Source organism: Ursus arctos, unplaced genomic scaffold, assembly GCF_023065955.2.
Source record: "Ursus arctos isolate Adak ecotype North America unplaced genomic scaffold, UrsArc2.0 scaffold_10, whole genome shotgun sequence".
NCBI classification, from domain to species: Eukaryota; Metazoa; Chordata; class Mammalia; order Carnivora; family Ursidae; genus Ursus; species Ursus arctos.
The window spans coordinates 34,564,423-34,585,425 of NW_026622764.1; the positions used below are offsets into that span (position 1 = coordinate 34,564,423).

General features: G+C 33.7%; 1 long non-coding RNA gene across 1 annotated transcript in view; it reads left to right on the forward strand.

Moving 5' to 3' along the window:
* The window catches only part of LOC125281815 (uncharacterized), a 444,231-nt gene that overhangs the window by 217,277 nt on the left and 205,951 nt on the right, over positions 1 to 21,003 (forward strand). The gene's annotated exons all lie outside the window — the stretch shown is intronic.

Sequence of the window (21,003 nt, forward strand, 5' to 3'; positions counted from 1 at the left end):
TTCCTGCACAAACTGGAAACGGGAGTGATAGTGGTAATTCTCTGGCCCTCAGCGCGCATGTGTGTGTGTGTGTGTGTGTGTGTTGAGAGTGAAATCCAGTTGCCAGAGTATATTTCTGAGCATGGAAATCTGTGTATAATCTATAGACTTGAAACTAGTAAATTGTACAAATTATAGGGTATAGAAAAAAGGCATTAGACTTGTATGGGATGTAGAACTTACTTTCCACAATATCGTAAAATGAGAGATAATGCGAAAAAACTATTCTTCTCTAGCTCCTTGGAGAATGATATTCTATTGAGAATAGATGGAAAATGAATTCATATAATAGCATAAACATATTAAAAAACAGATTTCAACCATACATATGTTCCAACTATGCAAATACATGGAAGTATCTATGGATGTATATATGCCAACGTATTTACTATATTCCAATCTGATATTGGAAAAATCTAAAATGTTTTATATACACACATTTATTTACCTATTTGATTCTTGGCCATGATTATCCATGAGAATGTAAATTATTCCAGCTGTGGCTTTGATTCGAGAAAGGAAGAGCTATGCCCGATCTATGAAGATCAAGGGGAACACGATTCCAGGTATTCCTTAAAAACTTAATGGATATGAGAAAAATCAAGGATGATCCAAAATATCCCCTTTGTGCTTTATTTATGACATTTCTTCCATTGGAAGCCCCCTGCTTATCTCAAGGCCAGTATTTGATAAACACTAAATTACTATAACAGTCAAAAATAATTCTTTTTCTGGATTTCTTTTTATTATGATAGTCTTAGTATGATTACATTTTATTATAATTTTAATGTAGTCTAAAACTTCCTATTAACCATCTCCATTATCCTTTATATTTTACATCTATTTGGGGAGAAATGATATATTAAAAACTGTTGCCGTATGAACTTGTGGGCCTGGAAGGAGAGCTGAATTTTCTTTTGAAACAGAATTAGTATATTGTTGGAAGGAGAAAAAATTATGATAGATTGTTAAATTATAAAATATAAGGCATGGGAGTATAACATAAATTGGCAACATTTTAGACATAGTCTTAAATTATAAACCTTGTCACATAATAAAATGACATGTATTTGGCTTTAACTGGGATATTGTTTTGTAGAGTTTGTTAGCTTGTTTTAGATTTTATTGTGTGGGAGGAGTTTGTTATGCATTCCATAAGAAGCAGACAAGTGGGTAGGAGGCTTACGACTGCAAGTAGAAATGGTTGAGGCATTTCATATGGAGAGAAAGACATATATTTTTAGGAACAATGATGTGTTGTATTGGATTCAAAATTATTTCTTATTTGCCTGATAAACCCTCTTTTACAAAGTCCAGTAAATGTCTACTACACATCAACTTTATGGATATAGTCCGTCAATAAATGAAAGAACAAAGATGAACATCTTGGTATTCCAGGCAGTGGCCAGGGGTCAAGGGAGCAGCAGCCTGAGGCAGAGTTGGGTAATGGTTATGAGTTCAACAGTTGTGGATAAAGAAAGATGTGAGTCAGAAATAAGCATTATGCCAATCATTTCCCAGTATCACAGGTGACTGCTGCCACAGGTAGTGAAGGATTGATGGGGAAGCGGTATGATCCTCTATGTATAGAATAATCACTTGAACAATTTAATTTAGTAAGTAAAGGGAAAGGTGATGCCAGAAAGCAAGAAAAAAACCTTACAATGTTCAGGTAGCACACTCTCTGATTTCATATGTGTAAGTTGTGTAAAAGATTTTGACACGTTTTGTTGATTTGACTTTATTAGATTTGTAAGTCTTCCTCAACAAACAAACAAGAAAGCAAATTGTTCATCATTGCCTCTAAGGAATCAGTTACCTTTGGGATAAATAGGTTATTTTTTCTCCTGGGGGTTGGGTGAGATGAGGTGGGTGGATATAGACACACAGACACACTCACATTTCTAAGATAATGTATAATTTTCCCCACTGGTCATAAATTCACAGTTCAATAGATTCATATATGCAGGGAGCTTAAAATATTTGCTTACTTTTTTGCCTCTGACCACTTTTACTGATATTTGTTATCTACAGTAGATCAGCCATGCACTGTACAACTGGAGCACCTTGCCAGTATCAAAGGAAAACTGTCATTGCTTGCTATGTTCTAAATCACGTGTGAGAGAACTATTTTATTGTTCTCCAAAATCTGGAATTGGTCTTTATTTAACTAGGAACTACTTCCTTGTAAATTGACTTCTTTTTCACATTTCCGCTCACTGCAGCCATGATGTCTGTCACTGAGAGACAGACAGATGCACCCCTGAAGGGAAATACCATCAACCTCTCACTTGGTAATATTTTACTCAACTTCCTTAGTTGATTAATTCTTTCACTTAGTAGCTATTTTCTTTTACAGAATATGTATGACTTATAAATTTGAGATAATCTTATTTTATAGTGGAATTCAGAGTTGGCCATATGTATTAAATATTCATGACACTGAAGAAGTTCTGAACAACTACTGTTTGGATTAATTCAGCTTCTTAGTCAATGTATTCTGTTATGTATTGATCACTTTTACCCCCAATTTATAATGCATTTCCTCTTCTGTAGAAGAGTCCTTTTCTTTTGAATGAATGACTGAAATCTTACAGATACTGATTTTCTAATATATCTAAACTATTTGTATTATATGAATCAGTGAAATTTATGTGGAGCATATCTCTAAGACTGGGATTCTCTCCTGTGATTTGTTCAATTTCCCTATAGAGCTTTAATATCCAATAGTGATTTTATTTTTTGCAATTAAGATTTAAATGCCAAGTCCCACAAATCTTGGCATATTGTGAAAGGCTATTGACTGGTCACTGTCCCATTGTAACACTGTCATATTCCAATTCTGCAAGTCTTATCAGGACTTTGGCTGGATGAAGAGTCTTTATACTCTGATGCTGAATTTTAGTATCAAGTGAATAATATGTGATATCAAGAACAGTAGATAAGGAATAATTGGACACGGTTGAATAGACAGTGCTACTTGACACTTTTATTTTCTGTTCACAAAAATATTCTACATCTTAAAAATTCTTCTTAATTTCCAAAATTCTATTGAATTTTTTATTTGAATGACATGTTTTTCTTCCCATCTCAATTATATTCGTTAGTCTATTGATTAAAAAAATATCATTGTATGCCCTGTGAAAAGCACTTTAAAAAACATATTCATTAAAACAAGGGCAATGCATGAATGTAGTTGACGCTTGAACAACATGGGTTTGAAATTCATGGGTCCACTTACACAGGGATTCGATTCTTTTCTCTTTTCTTTTCTTTCTTTCTTTCTTTCTTTCTTTCTTTCTTTCTTTCTTTCTTTCTTTTGTAAACACAATACTGTAAACATATTTTTTTGTGATTTTCTTAATGTTTTCTTTCCTCTAGCTTAATTTATTGTAAGAATATTGTATATAATATACAAAATTGTGTTGATTGTTATTGATAAGGCTTCTGGTCAATAGTAGGCTATTAGTAATTAAGTTTAGGGAAAGTCAAAAGTTATAATTAGGGACACCTGGATGACTCAGTTGGTTAAGCATCTGCCTTTGGCTCAGGTTATGATCCTGTTGTCCTGGGATCGAGCTCTGCAGGGAGTCTGCTTCTCCTCCCTCTACCCCTGCCCTCTATTCAATGCATATTCTCTCTCTTCCTCTCTCTCTCTCTCTCTCCTGTCTCTCAAAGAAATAAAGTCTTTAATTTAAAAAGTTAGGAGCAATTTTTTAATTGTGTGGGACATCAGCAGCCACATTGTTCAAGGGTCAACTGTACTCCATGATTTATAGATGTGTATATTATAGGAGAAATGATATTAAGCAAAGAAATTCGAAGTAAATTTAGTATTAGGAGTCAAGGAATGCTGCCTAAGAAAGTAATATTTAGCCTGAAGTTGGAAAAAAAAAATAGGAGAATTAAAGAGGGGGAGGAGATTTGGAAGGCAGAGACTTCCATGGGCCTCTGGGAGCCAGACTAAGGAGGAGATTACAACAAAAGGGAAGGCTGTAGAAGGGAATGCCTGAGTCTGTGTATGAACCAACACAAGTTCTGTGCTAAATTTCACGTTGTGCACGTATGCAACGGACCTGAAATATCATAGAAAGTAATTGATAACTGTAATGTAAACTATGCCCCAGGTCTCAGAATAACCCATGAATAGTGCATGTGACAAACCCAATGAACAATGCAAAAGGCTTTGATAACTGCACTGATACTGGACCTCACAGAAGGTGAGATTGAAATTGCTATCTGAACCTCACTGGACTGGAAAAAACAAAAACAATACAACAATCGAAACAACAAAATACTTTCTCCAGAGGACTTGTAACAAAACTCAGAGTTTGGTATTATGTTATTTGAAATGTACAGATAGAATCCAAAATTACTAGACAAAGATTCAGGAATATCCAATAAATATTCAAAAGAAAATTCAATCAGTAGATGCAAACTTAGAGAACCCAAATTTTTGAATTACTGAAGACTTCAAAGCAGCTATTTTAAGCACACTCTAAGAAGAAGGCATGTTCCTGAAACATACAGAAATATGGAAGAACTAAACATATATAAAATGACCAAATAGAAATTTTAAGAATGGAAAAATATAATGATACTCCAAAAAAAAAAAAAATCACTGCTATGAATGGATGAGAAGAAGAATGGAAAAAACAGCTAAAAGAGTCAATGACATTGAAGATAGAACAATAGAAACTATTGAATTTGAAGAACATTAAAAGACTATCTGGAAAAGGAACAAAGCCTCAGAAACCAAAAACAGTAGTAAAAGTTTAATATTGATCCAATTGAAAACTCAGAAGGGAAAAAAAAAAGATTGCTGCAGAAAAAAAAAAAATAGGAATAAGTGTTGTAAATTTCCCAAATTCCTTGGAAGACATGATCAAGAGGATCAGCGCACCCCAAAGGGGATAAATTGAAAGAAAAGCATATCCAGAAGTATAATCAAGCTGTAGATAAAAGGACACTGAAGGCCTCCAGAGGAAAAGAAAATTGCATATTACTATAAGAATATAATAATTCAAATGCCTGTGAGTTTGTATTCAGAAACAAAGGAAGCAAAAAGAGAGTCAAACAATATTTTTTAAAGTGACAAATGAAAAAACTGTCAATCCATAATTTTGTGTAAGGCAAAAATACATTTTGAGAAATGAGAGTAAAACATAAACATTTTCAGATGTATAAAAACTTAAAATCTGTTAATGGCCAAAGGGCTCTGAAAGAAATACTAGGGGGTTTTCACTCTGGAAGAAAATGATACAAGAAGGAAACATAATGCTTCCAGAATAAGGGAAGAATAGATAAGATCAATATCTGAATAATATACCATTTTTCTCATTTAAAATCTTTAAGAATGTGTGTGACTATTGATCCTATAACATTGATCTTTAGTAATATCCTGATTATACTATCTGATGTTGGCAATAGATTCTTTCTCCCAATCAGTCTGGTTGGAAATGTATTGATACTCTCAAAATATATTGATACTCTCAAAACACTAGCTTTTAGTTCCGTTGGTTTTTCTCTATTTCATTGTATTTTTTTTAAATTTCGTTGACATTTGCTCTTTGTTCTCTTTCTTCTGCTTACTTTAAGTTTAATTTGATAATTTTTTAAAGGTAAAATTTTATTTATTTGATATCTTTATATATTTTTATATAAAGATTCAATGCTATAGTTTTCCTTATAAGTATATACTATCTGCCTTAGGGGAATACCACAAAATTTTATGTTGTCTCCTATTTTCATTCACTTCAAAATACTTTCCGTTTTCCTTCAATTTCTTCTTTGATTTGTGAATTATTTAGAATTTTCATTTAATTTGTAAATATTTGGGTTGTTTCAGATATCTTTCTGTTAATTCTAGTTAATTTTATCATGAAGAGGGAACATCTGTTTCAAATCTCTTTTATTTATTGAGATGTATTTTATGGTCTATTCGAATGTGGTCTATCTAGGTAAGAGCAACATGTGTCCTTGGGAAGAAAATACTCTTTTTTTAGGTGGAGAATTTGAAATAAACACCAGTTAGATCAAATCAATTGATATTGTTTTTAAAATCTATATTACTGATTTTCTGTCTACATGAACTATCAAATATTTTGATGGGGTGTTAAAATATTCAGTTATAATTAAGAATGTTTTTCTTTCAATTCTATTTTTACTTCATATGAAACTGAAATTATTTAAGTATTTAGGATTGTTATGTTCTTCAAGAATTTATCCCTTTCTTGAAATGATCTTTCCCTCAGGAAATATTTTTTTTTCCTGAAACCTATTTAATATTAATAGAGCAACTTAAGTGTGTTGATATTTGGATTCATGTTAACATATCTTTTTCCATCATTTATATTTAACTACTCTGTGTCTGCATACTTAAAGTGGCTTTCTTGTTGGCACTGTATAGTTTGGTCTCTAACAGTATCATTATCTTTGCCTTTTAGTTTGGGAAGTTTAGACTATTTAGATTTAATAATGTTGAAATGGTTGGGCTTCCATCTACTCTCTTGCTAATTGTTTTCTACTTCTGTTTTATTCTTGTTATTTATTCTTACTCAGGTTGATAAATTTGGCAGTCAACACCAGAATAGAAATGTAAAAAAATAAATAAAAACTAGTGTTTCACCATAGGCAGTTCTACAATGAAGATGTTAAATATAATAAGCTTGCTTGAATAGGGAGGAAGGCAGTTATGCTCACAGTGGTGATTAGGTTAGTATTTAAATTTTATCTTAACAAAAATTTTATCTGAAGTCATCGAAATATAAATGTTGAATTGAAAACATAAGGTTTACATTTTAGTGGGGGTTTTGGATTTCTGTTGAAAGAAAATGTTGCAGATGGTATCTACAACGTGTAGATATTTATATGTAATATGTAATGAAGCAACCACATAAAGAATTACTACTATGTGACATAAATCAATAAAGAAAATAGAAAAAAAATCAATGAAGCTAAAAGTCAGTCGATTGAAAAGAAATGAACAAAATTGACATATCTCTAGTTATACTGATGATTCTTTGTGTTTTCTCTATTTTTTCTTCAATATAAGGATTGAAAGAAAATATATCACTTACCAGCCTTGTGGAAATTGAGAAGATTAAAAGATTATTATAAACCAATTCATACCATTAAATTGGTTACAGAATTTCTAGAAAGACACAAATGACTGAAGCTAACTCAAAAAATAAAAAAATCAGAATAAATCTATGAACTGTAAAGATACTGAAAACAAACAAACAAACAAAAAACCCAGGGTCAGATGACTTCACTATTGAATTTTATCAAATGTTTAAGGAAGAAATATCACTAATGCTTAAAACCTTTCAGAAAATATACAAATGGAGATGGCTTACCAGTTTATTCTCTGAGACCAGTTATTATTCTGACATAAAAGTCAGGCCAAAGATATTACAGTAAAATGTACAGTGAAACTATATAGAAGTATTCCTCATGAATATAAACATAAAAATACTTAACACAGTATTAGCAGATTTTAATAAAAATTAGAAAATAAATATCCTAGGCATGTAAGTTTGTATTAACATCCAAAAATCAAACAATAAAATAAACCATACTGATAGAATAAAGGGAGAAAATACCACCCCAATAGACACAAAAATTTGGATAAAATCAAATACTCATTTGTGATAAAGCTCCCAATAAACTAGGAATAAAAAGTAACTTTTTGTTCTGACAAATTATATCTATGAAAACTTTACAGCTAAATCAGAATAATGGCAATGATGTCTTCTCTCTTTGTAAGTGTCAGGATACAGGATTACAGAAATCTATTTCATTTCTATTAAAATGAAAAGACAAATCACAAAGAGATAACAATTATATCATATATCTGTTAGAAATATATTCTAGATATCAATCTTTCATAATTATGCTTAATACTCCAGTGTCTTGATTACTGTAGATGTTAAGCTTTATAAGAATACTGTAAGTTCTCAAACTTTATTCATCTTTTAAAAATGGTTTTGGCTGTCTTTGGTCCATTTGCAGTTTCATAACAATTAAGACCAGCTTTTCACTTTCTGTGTAAGTCCTGCTGGAAACTTGATAGGTATTATATTAAATTTGTAGTAAATTTGGGAGACAATTGTCATTTTGACGAGACAGAGCCTTCCAACTCCTGAACATGGCAGGTCTCTTCATTTTTTTTTTTTTTAACATTTTCTTTATATTTTCTTAACAATCTTTTGTTGTTTTTAAGGTACATGTCTTGCACTTCTTTTGTTAAATTTATCCCCAAGGATTTTATTTTTGGATTCTATTATAAACTGCTTTCTTGATTTATGTTCAGATTATTACTTGCTGATATAAATATATTTTATCTGTAGTTATATGAGTAGCTATGAAGCACATGAAAAATGTTCAACATCATTACCATTAGGGAAATGCAGATTAAAACTAGAATAAAATACCATCACACACCTAATAAAATGGCTATCATTGAGAACTAATGGTACCAGGTGTTGAAGATGGGGAGAAACAGATGGGAACGTACAATAGTTTAGCCACTCTGGAAAACACTTTGGCCTTTTCTGAAAAAAAGTAAACATATTGTATAGTAACATACAATTCAAGAATTCGTCTTCTAAATATCTATTCAAGAGAAAGAAAACATTCGTCCACACAAATTTTTGAACATGAATGCTTCCTACAGCATTATTCGTAATGGCCAAAACCAGGAAACAGTCCAAATGTCCATCAACTGATAAATGGATAAACACAATGTAGTATATTACCAGAAATGCTAAACACATGGATGAACTTAAGATATTTTAAGAAAAAAAGACGCTCGAAGTACATAATGAATTACTCCACTTAATGTGAAAATTCTAGAGAAGGCAAATTTCCAGAAGATGAAAGCATATTTGCTTAGATCTGGGAGTGGGCAGGGCGACTGACTGCAAATGACCAAGGGAACTTTTTAATATCAAGGGAATGATCCATTACTAGATTGTTATGAAACTATAAATTTCCTAGATATCATTGACATATACACTTACCATGGGGTAATTTTATGGTTTGTAAAAGGTGTTAAAATATATGTTTCTTTTAGCAATTTAAACATTATTTCTAATATTCCTTTGAAAATACTCATATGCTTTGACGTTCTTGCTAAACTTTTCTGCTGGCGGAGCGACACAAAAGGTAGGGAATAGCAAACAAAGAGCAGCAGGCTACCTGGAGCAGTGTAATTTTTCACAGACTCCTCTAATGTCTGAATGCTGTTTTCCTGGCGATTTCCACATGCACATAATTTTGGAATCAGTTGGGGGAACTGGGCAGAGTTTGTAATCAGGTTTTGATCCCATTCCCGGGATTTTCTCTCTAAATTTTCAGCAGCTCTACTGATTCAGGACTATGTCCTCTGCCACCCAGATCTAGCAAAACTGTTTTCACTTGCAAGATCTGATAGAAGGGAGAGCACCTGCAGACATAAAAAGCTACAAACTTAAAATTCTTTTTATTTTCTTTTATTATGATGTTCAATTAGCCAGCATATAGTACATTATTAGTTTTTGATGTAGTGTTCAATGATTTATTAGTTGTGTATAACACCCAGTGCTCATCACCACACGTGCCCTCCTTAATACGTATCACCCGGTTACCCCATCCTCCACCCCCCTCCCTTCTGTAACCCTCAGTTTGGTTCCCAGAGTTCCCAGTCTCTCATGGTTTGTTCCTTCTTTGATTTCTTCCCAGTTTTCCCTTCCTTCCCCTGTGGTCCTCTGCTCTATTCCTTATGTTCACATATGAGTGAAGCCATATGGTAATTGTCTTTCTCTGCTTGGCTTATCTCACTTAGCGTAATCCCCTCCAGCTCTATCCATTTTGATGCAAATGGTGGGTATTCATCCTTTTTGATGGCTGAGTAATATTCTGTTGTATATATGAACCACATCTTCTTTATCCATTCATCTGTTGGAGGACATCTTGGCTTCTTCTACAGTTTGGCTGTTGTGGACATTGCTGCTATGAACATTGGGGTGCGGCTGCCCCTTGTTTTCACTACATCTGTATCTTTGGGGTAAAGACTTAATAGTGCAATTCCTGGGTCATAGGGTAGCTCTATTTTTAATATCTTGAGGAACCTCCATACTGTTTTCCAGAGTGGCTGTACCTAAAATTCTTATGCATCATAATATTTTTCTTTTAAAAAGCACTGCCGGGGCGCCTGGGTGGCGCAGTCGTTAAGCGTCTGCCTTTGGCTCAGGGCATGATGCCGGCATTCTGGGATCGAGCCCCACATCAGGCTTCTCCACTAGGAGCCTGTTTCTTCCTCTCCCACTCCCCCTGCTTGTGTTCCCTCTCTCACTGGCTGTCTCTCTCTGTCAAATAAATAAATAAAATCTTTAAAAAAAAAAAAAGCACTGCTGTCTGCATGAACACTTTCTCATACTTTCAAGTAAGTCTTTTTGTTTGCTTTTAATACTTTATATTTCTAGGGGATAGCTCTTTATTCTAAATTGATAAAGCTTATTTGAGACCTACTACTTTGAAGCTATAAAATTGTTTCCATTGTGTACCATGGGAACTCAGAAGGTCAGAATATGACTGGGGATTGTGTGAAAATGTTTTGCTTGAAATTGTATAAAAAGAACATAGATAGATGATGTTTCTAGTGCAAGTTTGGTTAGGAAATAGAGAAGTTTTGTAATCTTCACTCAATAATAAGGGAATCTAATTTCTCATATATCTGTCTATATATTGCATTCTTTATAGAAAAACATTGGGAATTTTGTATAGATTTGTGTGCTTCCATTGAAAGCAGCAAGAAGCTTATGTTAGCTTGTCAAAAAGGAGTTTATTGGAAAGAAATTAGGAACACCTGGAATATATGGGAAGGCTGGCTAAAAGTAGGTGTGACTATTAAAAGGCTCCAAGAGAGCCTGCAGAGGGCTAGGAAGAAGGAAGTAAGAAACTGTTCACCAGTCAAGGTCCAAACACTGGGAGAATGAATCACAGCTTCCTTGGCTTTTATTCACTCAGATTCAAGTATGAAGGATCCAAGTGGCCAGGCTCAGATCATGTGCTCACCTTGGCCTTACTGGAATTGATTGGACAGGCTTTCAGTATTCTCAAATTGACATCTGTGTTTAATTTTTCCTGTTCTACACAGAAGGTAGAAGAGGCACCCAAAAGGAAGTTGTGATTCTATAATGTGATGGATACATAGTTCATACATTTAGTGTAGTTTCTCTCTCCACCATTACAATGAACTTATAAGCTCTATCTTGTTCAACTTTGAACTCGCAATATATGGGCAGTGCCTGACACGTAGTTAGCTCATGTTTACTGACTGACTTAGCATCCTATTAAATAGAAATCCCTAAAATCGAATGAGAAAATTTTTATTCATAAATTTTAAAACTGATAAAATAATTTATATCTTTTCTTAAAATTTTTAGTATGATTAAACAATCTAAATAATGAGTAAATTCTGCCATCATAGAGTTCCTTCATTTAATTTTTAGTGTTTTAATAATTGGAAAAAATAACATTATAAATTGACTGGGAAAGCAGAAAATGAAGTCAGGCATGCCTCTAAGAGATGGTAAAAACAAACTCATCATTGTTATTTCATCATTTCTCATCAAATTCATTATTGATTCTAACACTTGTATTTGTACCAGGTTTCCCAAGATAGAAGAAAAAATGCTTTGTATATTACTCAAGGGGAGAGAGAAATGCCTTTGATGATCTTTACATATAAAGAATGGGATTTGATTACTTATAGTTACAGTTACTTGCTATTCACATAACATATCTGGAGACAGAGTGAACCAAATCCTGAAACAGGCTCTATGAAAAACAGGGGCAATCGAGTGAAGGCAAGAGATAGAAGTAGACAAATTGATATCTCTTGCAAAAACAAGTCAGAATATCTAGAAAAAGGTTCAGTCATGCTAATGTTATTTTACTTAACTCAGAGCAGTAGTGGAGTTTGCATCTTGCTTTACTGAAGTCTTCTAATAGAAGATACAAACTATTGAAAAATTCTAAAAAAAAAAAAAAAAGGATTTGTAATGTATTAATCTCTTAAGCCGATAACCTGTTTCTGAAGACCTGTGCCCTGTAAGAATTACCATATTCATATCAATGGCATTTAAAATCAGTCTGTTTCCTCTCTGAGTTTTGTTATACCCTAATTCATTTTGTGCTTACATATCCTTTAGGTCATTCTTTGCTATTCTTCAGAAATTCACATGTTAGCCATGTTAGCAGCAACTCACCTAAAATGAGTTTTCCTATTCTTAGCTATTCTTAGCTGCTAGTGTGAATCCTTGGTAACAGCTGTTAACCCCATGTGAATCATGTAAATGATACACTGACACATCATTATGGAATAGACTTTATGACAACTCTTGAATCCTTTACAAACAAGTAGTTTCTCTTATGAATTCACAACTACCCCAATGTCTGAGAATGTTTTTTAAAGCAGAAATGGGGAGAAGAAAATAACAAATGTCAAAACAAACAAACAAACAAACAAACAAAACAACTTTGGTCTTTTTGACTCTGGGCCAGAATAGAGAATTGGGATGGAAAAGGAGAAACCAAAGAGAAGATAGAAAGGGATTTAAGGGATTTTTGGGTGTGTGTTGTGTGTGTGTGTGTGTGTGCTTTTTTCAACTTTTTAAAAATTTTATAGAAAAGTTTGAATTAATTTTACTTTCTGTTCATTTTATCTCACAAGGTTTGTTCCTTTTAGAAAGACGAAACTGATAGGAAATTTCTAAGTGGATAGGAAAGAAACATGATTCAATATATCCAATCAGAGCAAGGTAAAAGACACTGATTGGTAAAGAGATATAAAATTTTATTTTAGAAATAGTAAGTTTTTCAGAAATACAATTCGCAAGTCATAAGCATCTTGAGATTACAAATAAATAACACTTTCCAATGGTGAAAAAAACGGTACATTACTTTTTAATGATTCACTTTGTCTCACTTCCTGTTTTACAGCAGTGTAAGTTAAGCAAGACATCATTAACTGCAACTGCAGAAGAGGCAATGGTGATTCTGGAAAGTGTGTTAACTTGATTGTGGAATATAGTTACATAGGGACAAAATCAGATATAGAATCCCCTCTTACTGATTTCTGGTCCAGGGCATTTAATTCAGTATTATACTTCTGAGTGGAAGTTGTTTGAGTAATTGGGGAGCTGGAAAGCTACACTCATTTATATTTTATTTTCTTGCACTATAGAAAGCACACAGGTAAAAAGTACAGATCTACATCTGGTGGTCTGCATAGCCCTTGAACCTGGGGATTAGCATAGAAATGCATCACCAAATACGGCTTTCTTACCTTGTGGTAGAAAATATTGCTTTCTTTAGTTGGAACAGGTGAAAGGCACTAAAGAAATCAGAAGGTTAATGGTATTAATTAAAATAATCATAGAAGTAAAAACAGAAACAGTTACATCCTAATTGGGTTCCACATGTTTTGTCAAATTTCAAATTCATAATGGAAGATCATTGTTGAGCTAAGAACCTCGCACTTTACTAGGTGTTGAAAGTGGGGAGAAAAAAGAATCTAGTCTATTTTGCAGGATATTTTATTCTTTTCTGAATTCCTCAAGATCCATGTTAAGAAATAACAAATTATCTATTAGTCTTTGATGCTACAATAATTTAGTAAGAGGAATCTTGGGACTTAATATTATATTTGTTCCAAATATTATGGATACATTTAAACCACTTTTTCCCATTTAACAGAACTTTTTTTCTTACAGAATGAACAATCTGATAATGCTATGAAAAACTGAAATTTATTGTTCAATTAATCTCTGTAAAAATTAAAGTAAAACAATGTTTTACCATGAAGTTGAACAAAAGAAAACAAGTATTATTAACTTTAGCAGTTATTCAAACAATTTACAGTATAATTTTTATGAATTCCCAAGTTCAGAATATAAATGCAATATTTCTCTATTTGCAACCAGTTTTTATCCAGGAAGTAGAATGTTATATGAAACTCTTGCCTTGGCATACCTTTGTATTCTTAGACAAATTACTTAACTTTGTAATTTGTAAGATTGTAACTTTAGACAGATTACTTAAATTTCCTGATTTTTCATTGGTAAAATAGGTAAATGTGTACAATTTTGAGGGGACTAATAATTTATTACCCTAAAAGTTAATACTTCCATAAAATCTCTGTGTCATAGGGCACATCACTGAACTATTATTTCACAAAACATGAATTTAAAGCCCTGAAATATTTAATATTTAATCATCTAGGAACCAAAGTTATTAGGCTCATGCTATGTACCAGTTAGTTTCATTTAATTACACACCTGTAAAAAAAAATGAGGCAATTATGCCCAGTGCTTATGATGAAACAGAAATGTTACTTACATCTCATGGCTAGGGAAAAGAAGATGTGGGGTTTGAACTTATGTATGACTGACTTGAAAATTAAGGCACTTTTCATTATACTGCATAAAATTTCTAAAATGATCTATTAAGTGTCTGTCATAATGGAGTGCATCCATAATGCACTAGGAATTTTCTTTACATTAAGGCTGTTTGTTGTCTCTTGAGCTGGCCTCATGAAATTCTTGGAAGTCAAGTACTAGATTCTATTCATACTGAATCTCCATGTCTCATGAGGGGCCTGGGATGGGAGTTTCTGATAAGAACTTGTTTAATGAATGAATGAATGTTTCCTATAAATTTGAAAGATGCAGAGATAGCATGAGACCTAGTGAAAGTTGGGAAAATGTCTAGTGGAAATGCTTAAAATTGTGGTGGCCAAATATATTCTGGCAATAACATTGATTAACACTTAATATTCATATGGTTATTTTCATTTCCTAAGATTTAAACTTGTCCTTTATTTCCCCCACAGATCTTTTAAAAATTCTATTACACTCATAAATTATTTGCGTGCTATTCATTTTGAAGAGGATTTAGGAAGGGAGTTCATTTCTGTCCATCTGCATAGCACAGAATGGAGTCAGAAGTGAGATAATGTAAATTTTGTAAACATTTGCAAAAAGGGTTAAGATGGCTTTTCTTTTAAGGACTTTCTTCATTCCTTTGGCTATCATCTGGGTTATTGGCCGACTGCACAGTTCATTAAGGTTTCTTATGATAATTGAATGTTACAAATTAGGTGGACATGAAATTTTATACAAATTTTAATTTATGACAAAATGGATTTGTTTTACATCAGGATTTGCTTTCTGATATGAAACTCAGAAGTTACAGGATATACCATGCCTTTTTTTTTTTTTTTTAAATGAAGAGCTTACACATTTTTCATTAGAGAAATTGATCTCTTGGCAAATTGTGTTCTGTCCTGGTGACAGAGTATTTCCTCTCCTGGCTGCCATAGGCATAGAGCCAATGATTCTCAATTCAAATATAACTTCATCTGAAATTTCAAAAAGCCGTGTTGTAATTTGAAGAGATGTTATTTTGCTTATTGAAGGGATTTTGTTTTCATAAAATTGAAATGTTAAAGTGACATACAAGCATCTAAGGATAAAAGAAAGATCTCCAAATTCCTATCTAAAATATTATTAAATATAATCATATAACAAAATATATATGCAGTACTATACTACACAAAATACACGATGCTATAATAAATATAAGGGATGGAATCACCTGGTGAGATAACATGAAAAATTTGTTCAGATACAAAATGTCCTTGTCCCTTTCCTTGACAGTTACATTGCAACCAAAGATTATTTTTGCAGATGTGCTCAGGTTGCTTCTCTTCTCTTTTTAATACTCTTCCCTGAAGATAAAAATAAAAATACTTCTTATACAAGGCTTTTCGTACTCTGGTTTCTGTCTCTTTCTTCGGCATCCTTGCTAATCAGCCTCCTTCCCTCTTCAGGAATCACTCCCAGTGACCTTATTTTAGCCAGACTACCTTCTGTTTTAAGGGTTGCGTAAAGTTTTTCTCTCTCCTCATTTTGCCAGATTGCCTTTTACTTGAACCAATAAATTTTATCTGAGATAATCTTCCTTAGGGAAACTTGGTTAATTATCCAGAGATGGTCGTATCTCCCCTGATCTTTGTTCTCATGCTTTTCTTTAAAGTTCTTATCAAAGTTACTCAAATAATTATTCCATCAATTTGTGCCTCCAACTGTAATCTCTATGAAGGTAAATGTCATGGCCAATTTGCTCTTCACTCTATACCAAGAGTGTTCCTGATATTTGTTGAACAGAAGAATTCTCAATAAATATTTTACATGTCTAGCTTAAAGAATCATATTTACAATTTTATGGACATATTATCAAGAATGGGATAATGGAAATTGCAAAAACACATTTCGCAAATAGTAACTAAATGTCTAGCTTTTTTGGTTTTATTTATTTGCGAGAGAGAGCGAGAAAGCACAAGCAGGGATTTTGGCAGAGGAACAGGAAGAAGCAGGCTCCCTGCTGAGCTCGATCCTAGGACCCTGGGATTGTGACCTGAGCCAAAGGCAGATGCTTAACCTAATGAGCCACCCAGGTGCCCCCTAAATGTCTAGTTTTAACATTTAATATTGTTACTTCCTAAACCTTGTGGAACAACATTATCCACATTTTCAAAGATGAATACAATAAGTTTAAGAGATTAAATATAAAAATATATACGTTTTATTTTAACTATATCTTGGTATCTTCTTTTAATGAACTTTACGTATCGTATAAAGCTGGTTTTTGTTTTTGTTTTTATTTTTATTTATTTTACTGTATTTATTTGAGAGAGGCAGGGGGAGCAGCAGGCAGAGGGAGAAGCAGGCTCCCTGCTGAGCAGAGCCCAAAATGGGGCTCAATCCCAGGACTCTGGGAGCATGACCTGAGCCACCCAGGTGCTCCAAAGCTGGGTTTAAATAATAATTCTTTATCTTATTAAAGAGTGGTCCAAGTAATGCTGCATGAATTCCCAACCCAGGATAGAAAAGGAAACACTTCTTTGCTTAGCCATCTTGGGATGCTCATCCTTAAGCCCAGCCACCATGCAGTGAGGATGCCCAGGTCATGTTGTAGGAGTTCAGGTAAGAGCCCTGCTGAGGTCTGGTCACTTCCAGAATCAAATGCAAGATAGGAGTGAGGAAGCCTTTAAGATAACCGAGGCTTCAGCTGCTGTCTGATTATAGGTATATGAGAAAGTCTGAACAAAACTACCACCAGAGTCCATTTAAGCCGCAGAATTCTGATAACGAATAATTATAAATGATTATCATTTTTTATGCCCCTTGGTTTGGGGATTTTTAAAAAAGATTTTGTTTATTTATTTGAGAGAGAGAACAAGCAGTGGGGAGGGGCAGAGGGAGAGAGCGAGAAAAGCAGACTCCCCGCCTAGCAGGAAGCCAAACATGGGGCTTGATCCCAGGATCCTGGGATCATGACCTGAGCTGAAGGCAGACGCTTAACCAGCTGAGCCACCCAGGCACCCCTGGTTTTCGGATTGTTAACAGCAGATTAATCACAGTAAAATAAAAGACCAGTGAAATAATAGACATTGTAGTAGAAACTATCTGAACTGAGGTAAATCGAAAAATAAAAGAACATCTTTTACCTTTGGGGAAGTACTAAATGTTGTTATTGAAGTCCAAGAAAAAAGAAGAAATGTTTGAAGAAATAGTGGCCAAACATTATCAATTTTGTTTCAGATTATAAATTCAGAAATTCAAGAAGCTGGACAAGTCTGAAGCAGAATGATCGTATAATTAAAAATGTAACAAAGAACACTGCAAATTGTTCATAACAGTGAAAGATAACATTTTACAAGAGTCAGAGTAAAAGAAAACACCACACACAGAGAAATAGAAAAAAGCAATTACAGTAGGTATGTTATCAGACGACTTTATATATATAAAGACAGTTTTTATAGCAGTGAAAAACAAAAGCTTGCCAATGTAAAATTGGCACTGAAAATATCTTACAGAAATGAAGATGAAAGTAAAAATTTTCTAGACAAGCAAGGGCTGAGAGAATTTATCACCTGAGCAGGCCTATACTTTTGGAAATTGATTTTTTAATTTTAATTCCAGTATAGTTAACATACATTGTTGTATTAGTCTCAGGTGTAAAACATAGTAATTCAACACTTCTGTACATTACTCAGTGTTCATGATAAGTGAATTCCTTAATCTCCAGCTATTTCAACCATCCTCCCACCCTCCTCTCCTCTGGTTACTACTTTTTATATTTAAGAGTCTTTTTTTTTTTTTTTTGTCTCTCTTTTTTTCCTGTGCTCATTTGTTTTCTCTCTTAAATTCCACATGAGTGAAATCATATGGTATTTGTCTTTCTCTGACTTATTTCACTTAGCGTAATACTCTCTAGCTTCACATCATTGCCAATGACAAGATTTCACTCTTTTTATGGCTGAATAATATTCCTCTGTGTGTACCTCTTCATTATCTATCATCTATCTATCTATCTATCTATCTATCTATCTATCTATCTATCAGAGCACAGGAATGGTAGGAGATGAGGGCGGGGGAGAGGGAGAGAGAATCTCTCAGTCAGACTCTGCACTCAGCATGGAGCCCAACTCAGGGCTTGGTCTCATGACCCAGAGATCACAACCTGAGCTGAAACCTAGGGTCAGAAGCTCAAACGATTGAGCCACCCAGGTGCCCCTACCACTTTTTCTATATCCATTCATCTATCAGTGGACACTTGGGCTGCTTCCATAATATCGCTATCTTAAATAATGCTGCAATAAACACAGGGGTGTGTTTATACCTTTGAATTAGTGTTTTTGTATTTGTGTGTGTGTGTGTGTGTGTGTGTGCGTGTGTAAATACCCAGGAGTGTGATTACTGAGTTGTAGGGTAGTTCTGTTTTTAATTTTGAGGAGCCTCCATAGTGTTTCCTATAGCTGCTGCACCAGTTGCATTCCCACCAACAGCACAGGAGGGTTTCTTTTTCTTCACATCCTCACCAACACTTGTTTCTTATGCTGTTGATTTTTGCCATTCTGATGGATGTGAGGTGATATCTTATTGTAGTTTTGATTTGCATTTCCCTGGTGATAAGTGATGCTGAGCAACTTTTCATGTGTCATTTCTATGTCTTCTGTGGAGAAATGTCTTTTCATGTCTTCTGCCCATTTTTAATTGGATTATTTTGTTTTGGGCTGTTGGGTTGTAGAAGTTCTTCATATATTTTGAATGCTGACCATTTATCAGACATGTCATTTGCATATATCTTCTCCCATTCAGTAAGTTGCCTTTAGTTGGTTGTTTGCTTCTCTGTGCAGAAGCCTTTTGTTTTGATGTAGTCCCAGTAGTTTATTTTTGCTTTTATTTCCCTTGCCTTAGGACACATATCAAAAAAAAATGTCACTGTTGCTGATATCAGAGACATTACTGCCTCTACTCTCTTCTGGATTTTTATTGTTTCAGGTCTCACATTCAGATCTTTAAACAATTCTGAGTGTGTGTGTGTATGGTAAAAGAAAGTGGTCCAGTTTCATTCTTTTGCATGTAGCTGTCCAGTTTTTCCAAGACCATTTGTTGAAGAGACTGTCTTTTTCCCATTGCATATTCTTGCCTCATCTGCCAAAGATTAATTGACTATAAAATTGTGGGTTTATTTCTGAGTTTTCTTTTCTGTTCTCTTTGTATCTGTTTTTGTGCCAGTACCATACTATTTTGATTACTACAGCTTTGTAATATAATTTGAAATCTGGACTTGTGATACCAGCTTTCCATTCCTTTTTCAAGATTGCTTTGGCTATTTGAGGTCTTTTGTGGTTCCATACAAATTTTAAGATTGGTCTGGTTATGTGAAAAATACTGTTGGTATTTTGATAGGGATTGTATTAAATGTGTAGGTTGCTTTGTGTAGTATAGAAATTTTAACAATGTTCTTCAAATCCATGAATATGGACTGTCTTTCCATTTGTTTGTGTCATTCTCAACTTCTTTCATCAGTGTTTTATATGAGGGTACGGTTCTTTCACCTCTTTAAGCTTATTCCTAGTTATTGGTGCAATTGTAAATGTGATTGTTCTCTTTCTGTTGTTTCATTATTAGTATATAGAAATGCAACAGATTTCTGCACATTGATTTTGTACCCTGCCATTTTACTGAATTCATTTATCAGTTCTAGTACTTTTCTGATGGAGTCTTTCTGTTTTCTCCAGCATCATGTCATCTTGCACAGGGTGAAAGTTTTATTTTTTCCTTACCAATTTGGGTGCCTCTTATTTCTTTTTGTTATCTGATTGCTGTGACTACTATAGAAAATTTAAGTTCTTAAGAAAAAAGGAAAATGATGGTAGATGGAAATTTGAATATAAGCAAAAGAATAGTGTCAGAAATGGTAAATATATGAGAAATATAAAGTACATTTTTTCTTATTTTAAAATCTCTCAAAGATAATTGGCTACTTAAAGCAAAGATGCACTGTGTTGTTAATCACATATGTCAAAATGACACATGTAACAGCAAAAGCACAAGATGGTGAGAAGAGAAAAATTCAGTGTACTTTTTTAAGGTTCTTGGACAACAGATGATACATCATCATTTGAAGATATATTACGGAAATTAAAGATTTATTTTAGAAGTCACAGAATAGCCACTAAAAATATACAGCAAGGTATATAGCTCCTGAAGCTAATGCTCAGTTAAACAACAAGAAAGCAGAAAAAGAAGAGAAAGGAAACAAAAATAGGGCAAATAGAAAACAAAGGACAGGGGTGCCTGGGTGGCTCAGTTGTTAAGCGTCTGCCTTCAGCTCAGGGCATGATCCGGCGTTCTGGGATCGAGCCCCGCATCAGGCTCCTCTGCTGGGAGCCTCCTTCTTCTTCTCCCACTCCCCCCTGCTTGTGTTCCCTCTCTCACTGGCCGTCTCTCTGTCAAATAAATAAATAAAATCTTAAAAACAAAACAAAACAAACAAACAAAAAACAAAACAAAGGACAGGATGGTGTATTGAGACCAAACTGTATCCACAATTCCAGTAAATGTA